The sequence below is a fragment of the Bos mutus genome, chromosome 28 (genome assembly GCF_027580195.1).
Source record: "Bos mutus isolate GX-2022 chromosome 28, NWIPB_WYAK_1.1, whole genome shotgun sequence".
Lineage (NCBI taxonomy): Eukaryota > Metazoa > Chordata > Mammalia > Artiodactyla > Bovidae > Bos > Bos mutus.
Window position 1 is genome coordinate 6287044 of NC_091644.1, and position 11259 is coordinate 6298302.

Here is an 11259-nt window from a genome sequence, read left to right on the forward strand (position 1 = left end):
ATACAAGCCCTCAGTGGGGATGCTTCAGACTCCTTGAACTTACCACCCAAAAAGAGGACTTTGTCTGAGGTTCTGTTAGCCCCAATTAGGAGAGCGGAGGATCGGGAAGTGCTTCCCCCTTGAGGACATCTCTGGTAACAGCAACCTCCACATTTAAGGATTTGGGACACTGAGGTTGCTGGGCTGCGGGGTTGTAAATACCCTTGCCCTCAACAGAAGCCCAGTCATAAAGCTCGACAAGGAGTGTACAACAGGGCAGAATCCCCAGAAGCTGATATCAAGAGCTAAACTGTCCTCATATTCTTAAAAAAAATCACGGGAAGTGAGGAGAGAAATGCAAATAAAAACGATCCGAAGCAGGGACTGGCTGACACCAGGCATCAGAGACTCTGGCACAGTCAGTAGTAGACAGGGCAGGCAGAAAAGGGAGCCCTTCTACACTCTGGGTGCAACGCAAACTGCTAACAGCCACTCCTGAGAACAGTAGGCAAGTGCCTTCAAAGCAAAACACCCTAGAGCCAACACCCCCAGTAATACCACACCTACGGGGGAGGCATCTGAAGAGAACCATTCTGGCAACAGCCTCACCTGTGAGCACCAAGGCGTGGGAACACCCAAGATGCCCAGGCACAGATGAATGCATAACAAAGGCAGGGGACACACAGTCAGTGGAATATATAACGCATAAGGAAGAGAAGAGAATGGTGGCATCTGCTGGACGATGGGTGGACAGTGGGAAGACTCTACGCAAAGCAGGGAGTGCTGCAGACAGCGCCAAATACCATGTCTCACCATCACAGGGGAGGTGAAAAAGCAAAACAAACTCAAGTCAGTGAAGGAACGAACCGAGACGCACAGGTTCACACAGTTAGGAGGAAAGTTAGAAACCAAAGGGAAAGATGGGGAAACTCAAGTCAGTGAAGGAATGAACCGAGACGCACAGGTTTACACAGTTAGGGAGTAAAGTTAGAAACCAAAGGGAAAAGATGGGGATGGGGAAGGAGAAAGAAGGACGCTGGGGTTAATGCTGGATCATTTATTTCACAAAACAGATCTTCAATCAGGGACTGCTGGATTGACCGGAAAGCTCTATGGGGCGCTTGATAATAACAGACGTGATACTAGGATCTGAATAAATCAATATAAAAAACAACAATCAAGTACACAGAACTGGTACATGGAGGAGTGAATCACGGTGCCTCAAAGAAATACAGAGAATAGAAACATCCTGCACTAGAAAAATGGAAATGATTTTAGAAAAGAAAGAAACAGAAAGAAAACATAAATGCATGCCCTTTTCCCATCACGCCTCATCACTTAGGATGGTGGCACCTCCCGAGAGACTCCTCAGCATAGCGAATGCCAGGCCTCAGAGACTCTGGCATGATCAATAGTGAACAGGGCAGGCTAGGGAACCCTACTACGCTCCGGGTGGCAACGGCAAACAGCTAATAGCCATTACTGAGAACAGCAGTGAAGTGCCTTCCAAGAAAAACACACTACAGCCAACACGTGATGGTCATACCACACCTAAGGGGAGGGCATCTGAAGAAAAGCGTTCTTGCAACAGCCTCAGGTGCGAGGACCAAGGCGTGGGAACACCCAAAACACCCGGGCTCAGATGAATGCATATCAAAGGCAGGGGACACACAGTCAGTGGAACATAACTCAGCCAGAAGCGCGAAGAAAAGGATGGGGTCTGCAGGACGATGGGTGGACAGTGGGAAGACCCTACCCCATGCAGGGAGTGCCACAGACAGAGACAGATACCACGTCTCGTCAATCACAGGGGAGGTACCACAGCAAGACAGAACATAACTCCTATCAATGGGCTGAGACAAAGAGTTGCACACAGTTAGGAGAGAAACTTAGAAACCAAAAGGAAAAGCTGGGGATGGGGGAAGGAGAAAGAAGGATGTTGGGGTTCAGAAAACATCGGTTATTTCATAGAACAGATAATCAATCAGGAACTGCTGGACTGACTGGAAAGCTCTATGGGGCACTCGATAATACAGGCGTGATACTATGATCCGAATAAATCCATAAAAAAACAGCAATCAAGTACACAGAACCGGTATATGGAGGAGTGAATCAAGTTGCAAGAGACCTCAAAGAAATACATACAGAATATGAAACATCCTGCACTAGAAAAATGGAGATGATTTTAGGAAAGAAAGAAAACAAATGTACAATCTGTTCCCACGAGGCCTCGGTCACTTAGGATGGTGGCATCTCCCTAGAGACCAAAGGGGCTTGGTTGTTCCTTGGCTGGACTGTGGGGAGCCTCAGAGAGCTACAAAGGATAAGCAAGCAGTGGAGGGCGCCTTTGAAAGAACAAGCCGAATGCCCGAAGCCCCTCTGGCAAGGACGGGCAGGCTTACTGCTGAGTGAAGCCTAATGAATCCAAAAGATGCCAGAGTTGCTGGACAGGTAGAGCTTTGCAAAGTCACCTGCACTCCCAACATCGCGGAGGCAGGCAGCGCCTCTTACAGCCTTCTAGCAATCCCTCATCCACCGAGGTACCTGGCACCCTCAGCAGAGTATTTTGGTGGGGCTTGGGATTCTTCTGGGGGTGGGGGTGAAGGGGACGGAAAAAGAAGGAATGAGGTTCAAGCCCTGGGTGACTGTTCAGGCTCTCTGTTCTCTAATTTGCCACTCAGAAACAGGACTTTCTCAAAGGTTCTGTTGGCCAGAGTTACCAGAGTGGAGCATGAAGGAGTTCTGGAGCGTTTGGGCCATTTCTGTTCACAGCAACTTCAAAACCCATGCTCTGGGTACTGAATAGTCACCTGGACCGTGGGGCTGTAAATGACCTCGGCCCCAAGAAATGTCCTAATGTACATGATGGGAAATGAATTCACAACAGAACAGAATCTCCACAAGCCAATTTCAAGAGCTACGTTGTCCTCATATACTTTAAAACAAAATATCGTATGTTGAGGTTCAGCATTCCCAATCACTAGGGAAATAGGTGAGAAAGGACAAGAAACAGGAAGCCCCAGGGCCCCAGCATTGAAGCTTCCCCCGGATAAAATATTAAAGACGGACTGCAGAAAAGAGAAGACTACTAGGCTGTTGGTGTGCGTGCAAATTGCTAACAGCAGCCTCGGAGAACCCTAGTTAGTGTTAGCCGCTCGTTCATGTCTGACTCTGCAACCTATGTATGTACACTCCAGGCTCCTCCTCTCTCCATGCAGTTTTCCAGGCAAGAATACTGGAGTGGGTTGCCATTTTGTCCTGCAGGGGTCTTCCCAATCCAGGGATCGAAACCACATCTTCTGTGTCTCCTGCATTTCAGGCGGATTCTTTACCTGCAGAGCCGTCAGGGAAGATCCCCAGGTAATTTAAGTAAATCATTTATAACAGGGAATTCTCTTAGTTGGAAAGGTCAATATTTACCACCACATGAAAGCAAATGTAATCCTCATCTCAAAATCGTGTTTTCTATATGCTATGCTAATACTAAGTCGCTTCAGTCGTGTCTGACTCTGTGCGACCCCAGAGACGGCAGCCCACCAGGCTCCCCCGTCCCTGGGATTCTCCAGGCAAGAACACTGGAGTGGGTTGCCATTTCCTTCTCCAATGCATGAAAGTGAAAAGTGAAAGTGAAGTCGCTCGGTTGTTCCCGACTCTTTGCGACCCCATGGACTGCAGCCTACCAGGCTCCTAAGTCCATGGGATTTTCCAGGCAAGAGTACTGGAGTGAGGTGCCATTGCCTTCTCCGGTTTTCTATATGCATGTATACAAACACATGCACAGACAGTGGCGTGGGCTCATATACGTATGCACACAGGCAGACACACAACCTCTGCTAGAGTGACAATAGCTTTTGAGGTCAGTGACACCCCATGATTACAGCTCACACTGTGGAAATCAGCTGACTCTGGATTTAAATCCTGCCCCTTGCCATGCGCCAGGGCGCAGATCACTTCACCTCCCTGCACAGCGTTCTTCTTCTGTTAAACAGCACCCACCTCAGAAGGGTTAATATGAGGATCAGAGAGAATCAGTTGAGTTCAGTCGCTCAGTCGTGTCCGACTCTGTGACCCCATGAATCGCAGCACGCCAGGCCTCCCTGTCCATCACCAACTCCCAGAGTTTACCCAGACTCATGTCCATCGAGTTGGTGATGCCATCCAGCCATCTCATCCTCTGTCGTCCCCTTCTCCTCCTGCCCCCAATCCCTCCCAGCATCAGGGACTTTTCCAATGAGTCAACTCTTCGCATGAGGTGGCCAAAGTATTGGAGTTTCAGCTTCAACATCAGTCCTTCCAGTGAATACCCAGGACTGATCTCCTTTAGGATGGACTGGTTGGATCTCCTTGCAGTCCAAGGGACTCTCAAGAGTCTTCTCCAACACCAGAGTCCAAAAGCATCAGTTCATAGTGCTCAATAAACTGGTGCTTCTCAAACTCCAAAGTGCACACATATTATCTTGAAATCTTGTTACAATGTAATTGCTGACTCAGATGCTCAAGTGGGGCTTGACATTCTAAGTTCCTAGGTGAATATTGCTGGTCTATGGACCAAACTTTGCATAACAAGGCACATACTGAAACTTTACAAAAATTGCTATCCAGTGGTCCTGCCAGACAAGTAAGAAAAGAAAGCTGAGAAAGGTTTTCTTTTTGGTGTCCAATGTGAGCCTGGCATGTCAGTTTCTCTAGGTATGGAGAAGGGAACAAACACATTTGGGGCAAGGCTTTATTCTCTCCCTTGATGAGCCTCAGCATGACTTAATTTCCATTCTTCTGCCCAAGCTCAGCCAGGGCACATGGGAACCCACAGGGATGTAAAGTCTCATACCTGTCATAGTCTTGGCAAGTCTCCACAACAGATGTGCTAAAGTGGTTATAATAAAACTCAGGTACTCAGTGGGTTGGTTGGGGTGGATGCAGTATAGGAAGCAGCTATTCCTGGGGTCTCTGTTTGAGGCGGTGGAATCTACAGCTACCTGGAGGAGAAGATAGGCAAATGGGTGGATTTAAAGTGAATGCATCTTATAAGGGAGGTTGGAAAAGACCTTGATGCTGGAGAAGATTGAAGGTAGGAGAAGGGGACAGCAGAGGATGAGATGGTTGGATGGCATCACTGACTCAATGGACATGAGTTTGAGCAAGCTCCAGGAGATAGGAAAGGACAAGGAAGCCTGGCATGCTGCAGTCCGTGGAGTTGCAAAGAGTGGGACACAACTGAATGACTGAACTGAACTGATGAGAGAGGTACAGCCTGAGTAGTGAAAAAGCAGCATGTTAAACATCCTTCCAATAAGCAGAATTAGAGAAGAAATTCATTAGCTTTAAAAACTAGTTATTAATTTGGCTGAGGCCATTTCTGTAGCCTGCAGTCTCCCTCTCCCCTGATGCTCCCTCTTCTCCACGTCCAAAACAGAACTTGAGACTGATGGAAAGGTCAGAAAGGCCAGCTGCTTCTGATCCATTATGCCACCAGGCAGCGAGGTAAGGGTGGAATATCATGATTCACTGAAAGGCCTGTGCTCTCCGGGCAGGACAATTCCATCTCTGAGGCCTAAGTAGACTCCCTGAAAACCCAATTTTGTGTTAAAGACGTGGTCTGTATAACAAAGCCATTTTTACTTTCATCAGTTGCCAGTAGCAGAGAGATGTGCTAAAGTGGTTATAATAAAATTTCTTCTAGAAGCAGCTCTGCCTAAGGCTCCATTCATGTAAAAACTCCTGCCTACAACAGGGGTGCGTGAATGGTCTGCCGCTGTCAGCGGCAAGTGGAGAAGAGAAACCTGTCTTGCCACCAATTTGTCATTATCCTTGAACTTTTAAAATTATTTCTGACCTCCAGCATCATCATAAATAGAAGCTGACTCATTCAACACTTCTTAACAACAACAACATACTTAAGCCTGGGGGGTGCTCAAATGGGGAGATGCATATCTTTTGATTTTTAACATCATCACCATTTAAATGAAAGTCAACTCAGCAAACCCTTCTCTAAAGAAATGCGTAAGCTTGAGGGTAGAGAATGGGGAGATGGGGATTAAAATGAAAAAGTTGTAGGGAAAGAAAGGAATGTTTTTGGTGCAACCAGCCCAGCAGAATTCATGTATTGGCCCTATCTTCTCTCATGATGTTTTGAACAAGAAATGTTATTTGTACAATAATTGGCAAAGTTCCATTATAACAAATAACCTTAAATTTCTCACTGGATTTAGTGTAGACAGAGGAAAGGCTATGGGCTCTGTGTCTGCTTCTGAAAAGCTAGACTCTAAGAGCAATGCTGGTGGGAAAAAAAAGGCTACAATGTCTTATATCGCAAGCCTGCAACCAAGTCAAAGTAACTAGAAGAGAAAAATCAATAGGCTAACACTAACAACTTACAACTGCTCTTTTTTCCTTTCATAAAGTTACTTTTTTCATCACTGAATTTTTCCCTTTTGTCCTCACTCCTCCACAGGACTAAAGTGAAGACAAATTTAAGCAGGATTCACATTTTATTTTTCAGAATTCCCAGATGTTTTCCACAATGTAGAACAAACTGATAAAATGCTGGTACTAAGTGATGCGAGAGGAAGGCCACGTGAAGAAACACTCACTGCACAGCATCTCCCCAGCCCTTAGACGCCCTTACTGTGGACAATGGGATGGAGGGAGGGGCCACCTTTGTTAAAACCCTACTATGCATCAGACACCTGTGCTGACTGCTTCACAGGCATTGTGCTATTTCATTTTCATAAAATCCCTGTGAGGTAGAGATTGTTATTCCTTTTTATTCATGGAAAGTCTGATGCCCAAAGGTGATGATGGTCATAAGGTCATACGGGATGCAGCTGAGTTTAAACCCAAGTCTGCATGGTTCCAAAGACTCCACTTCTCCACTGAATCATTATACTCAAGAGAATGGGTAAAGCTGTGTCCAGCTTGCCTAGATGTCTCATGGTGATGGTGGTGGTTCAGTCGTTAAGTCGTATCTGACTCTTGTGACCCCATAGACTAGCCTGCCAGGCTCCTTTGTCCATGGAATTCTCCAGGCAAGAATACTGGAATGGGTTGCCATTTCCTACTCCAGGGTATCTTCCCAACCCAGGAATCAAACCTGGGTCTCCTGCCTTGCAGGCAGATTCTTTACCAACTGAGCCACAAGGGAAGCCCAGATGTCTCGTGGGTATGTTTTATTCCTATAAAGAATGAGGGAATTTGGCCTGGAGGCAGGGAAGACAAACCTGAAGGCAATTACAATAATTTAGGAGAGAAGATACGCCTTGAATGAACAGCTCTTTACGATCAAAGCAGCTCTAAAAGGTAGGAACAGGGCAACTGAAGTGTGTATGTGGATAAAACCATGGGAGCGCGTGTGACTGAGGAGACTGGGATTAACCAAAAGGACCAGTGAAATCTATCTCCTGGACAGGTTTCATCCTGAAGGTGAAAACCAACCCATCGGAAAAGAGAGGAGGAAGACAACAGATGAAGGGCTGTTTAGTCATGAACTATGTGAAAAGTCAGTGCGTGGGGTGGGGGTGGGGGAGCAGGCCACACGCCTTCTGTGAAGAAAAGGAGGCATAAAGCACCCCAGAACCCACTTACGGGGCCCAACCAGTCAGAGGTCTGGACACATGCAGAAAATCCCTGGGAGACTTCTTCAAGGAGAGCACTCGGGACAGTGTGAAAGACAGTGATTTGGGGAACCATCTCAGGGTCTCGTGGATTTACTAAGCTCCAACACGTACCCACCATTCTCTGCCTTTGTCCTGAGGAGACACTCTTAAGAGATCATGACACTTAACACGTGGGTACATAGTGTATGAAAGTTAAAAGTAGTGCTGGAAGGCTAGAAGTAAAGCCGCCTCTCTCTCCTACTGGGAAAAGCAGTTTAGAACTCTAGAGAATGCAAGGACGTTTTCATGGAGATAACTTTGATTCTGCTCTGATTTATTAGTATCATTGCAAGTACTGCAAATCAATGGCAGGTTCCTGATACTTAGTTATTAATACCGAATACCGTGGCTCCCCTCGCTTCTGTTTACAGTGCCCCTCATCACGGAGTGTCCTTCTCTACCTGTGTTTCTTAATATCGGGGCTAACAACCCGTCCTATGTGCTGATTACCTGATTGTTAAGGGTATCCTGTGACGACAAAAATACGCTGGTGTCTTGATGTAAAACCAGAAAATGAAATCAGTTAATATAAAGAACAGAGAGGGAAATTACCATAAAGAAAAACGGCATCTCAAGAAATGTAACTGAACATTTTACCCGCCCCAGGTATGGGTGAGAGCCTCCAAGGAGGCAGATGCCAAGCGACAGCACTGGAGCCCAGGTGTACCACCTGGATGAGCATCTGTGGCATGAAGAGTTACAGCATCTGCATGAGTGTTAATAGATGTGGGCAACAATTTACACCAAAAATAGAGGAAAAAAATCATAGGCCTAAGATTAGGGTAAGGCAAGTGACTAAACTCAGGAGGCACTCAGCTGACCCTATATTTGCTCAATCCGGAGAGTGATGCCTCCTTCAATTTTGCATCCTGTGTACCTCTGTTTGGGAGAAGGCAATGGCACCCCACTCTAGTACTCTTGCCTGGCAAATCCCATGGATGGAGGAGCCTGGTAGGCTGCAGTCCATGGGGTCGCTAGGAGTCGAACACTACTGAGCGACTTCACTTTCACTTTTCACTTTCATGCAGTGGAGAAGGAAATGGCAACCCACTCCAGTGTTCTTGCCTGGAGAGTCCCAGGGACGGGGAGCCTGGTGGGCTGCCATCTACGGGGTCGAGCAGAGTCGGACACGACTGAAGTGACTTAGCAGTACCTCTGTTTCTTCACTCTTGTCCTGGTCCTGGCCCATCATTTCATTGCTATCAACTCTTCCTCCTTATAACAAACTCGGGTGTGGCAGAGATGATGGCGAGAAGAGGACTGTGGTTGAAGATATTAAGGACAGAAAACAAATACGATTTGATGACTAGTTGACTGTGAAGCCGGATGACATTAAGGGAAAGGGGGTGGTCGGATCTCCTTGGGGATAAAGCAAATTACACTGTGGGACAATTTGAGCTGCCTGTTCCTGGGGGTGCTCTAGGGAGAGACAAACACGGCACGCCTGATGGAAACTGTGCTTTTTCCTGCAGGCAGGCCTCTGGGGTTTCCATGCTTCCTGTGGGGTTGACCCCTATGTCTGTGACAACCACAGAGGCCGTTCCAACTCAGCTGATAAAACTTTGGCAACGGCATGAACTTAAAAACGATAAAAAAAGGAAATAACACAATGGTCCTTATCACTCACTGTTTTCTGTAGTTTCCACTGCTTATAAAAATATTTTATCATTTGACTAGATAGCAAATGGACAGTCTTAAGTACATGGAAGCTGAAAGATTTTTATTTCCAGGAAAGTGATAGTTTCTGGTTTCCTGGAAGAGGCTGGAGATAAAATCTCTGTCTTCAGGAGGAGGCCTTCTACCAAGAATTCTCTGTGCTCTTTAAGGTAGCATTAGAGGCTAGAGCAGAAAGATTAGATTTTAAAAAACAAATGGGAGGCCATGAAAGATGAGATGAAGTTGAGAAATAAAAGCAAATGATGACTGAAAAATGCCAATTTGTTGGGGAGGCGTCCATCTCCTGGGTTCCTGAACGGGTGGACTTGCTGTTTTCATCTTCTGCTGTGAAGCCTTTGGGAAAGCCTGCAGTTCTGGTGTGTGCTCCAATCTTCCCAACAGGCAGCCCCCCAGCAGGCCTCCTTTGTCCCTCCTTCTGCCCAGGAGGCCTCGCTCTTCCTAAAGCTGAGCTGTGGAGCAGTTCTGCAAAACCTTGTAAAGTAAGAAAGCAAAATGCTTGCTCCCTTCATGCCACCAGGTCCCCAGTATGGGGAACTGCTTCCAGGAAAGGCTGGATGCTAAAGATGAGTATCCTTCCTTGGACATTTTTACAGCTTCTTACCCGAAAAGAACCCATGCCTCATACCCTTTATCTGCCTGACAAACAGGTCATTTGAGAATCTCCTGGAAGTTTTCCGGGGAAAGCTTCTGTGAACCCATCTCTGGTTAGCTGCCCAATCTCTCTGCCATCAACCTTGTGATATTACCTGCTCTAGGGCAGCTTTTATTTAAAGATTTGCATGCACTGTGGACCCATACAACGAGCCTTGTGGGTACAGCTACTCTTTAGTTTGGACCATTTCTTAAATAATAGGTCTAATTCTAGTGCTTTCCTCTTTCTTCAAAACTCCATAGCGAGCAAAGAAAATAGAATCCCAGGCAAGGTGGGGAATACCCTGGAGGGCACCTGGTTTATTTCCTGAGAAGGGCAAAGCATTCTCCTCAGCCCAGGACGCATCCTTATTCTCAGAAATCTATACCAGAGTCCATCCGTGTTTAATTTTGGATATAAAATCAGAATTTAAAGCTTACACTGAGACACAGTACGGGCATAGGATGACCCAAATGTGTTAGGGCAGAAAAGATTACGTAAGAGGGACTTCCCTGGTGGTCAAGTGGTTAAGACTTCGCCTTCCAATGCAGGGGGTTTGGGTTCGATCCCTGGTCTGGGAGCTAAGATCCCACATGCCTCCTGGCCCAAAACTCAAAACATAAAACAGAAGCAATATTGTAATGAATTCAATACAGACTTAAAAAATACTAAAACCACCTTTAAAAAAAAGATTACGTGAGAGAATCTTTCATATTTTGGGGGGCTTGAAGGTAAATCTGGGAGAAGTCACATTCAGCATGTTATATCACATTATATTATTAAAATATAACCTGTCAAGTCAGAGATAAAAGAAAGCAATGCCGTCTTTAATTTTAAAAAATTACAAATAATAAAAAGGGTATTTGAATATAATATAAAAAAAATGACTCAGAAGCCCACTCGTCTGGTTAGTTGTGTGTGCATATGTGGGTGTGTGTGTATGTACACATATAAACGTTTATATTATAATAAACAAAATACTTAAAATGGATATATAACACTGATATGTAATACATATATAAACACTTAACATATGCAGTCGTAGGGTAACTGGTTTAAATTCTTTGTCTTCACTTAACACTACATCATAAACGTATCCTAATGTGATTACCAATTATTACAATTATCACTTAAAATGGTTTATCATAGTCCACGTAAATGAGTGAACTGCAATTTACATAGCCATTACCTTAGTCTTGGACATTTATGGTACTTAAAACCTGTCTTTGGGAAAAGGCACTTCACAACTAACATATTTTTTTTGCATCTGGAAAGAAACACTTAATTCTACCATTTTTTCCAACTGCCTCATTAAGCCTG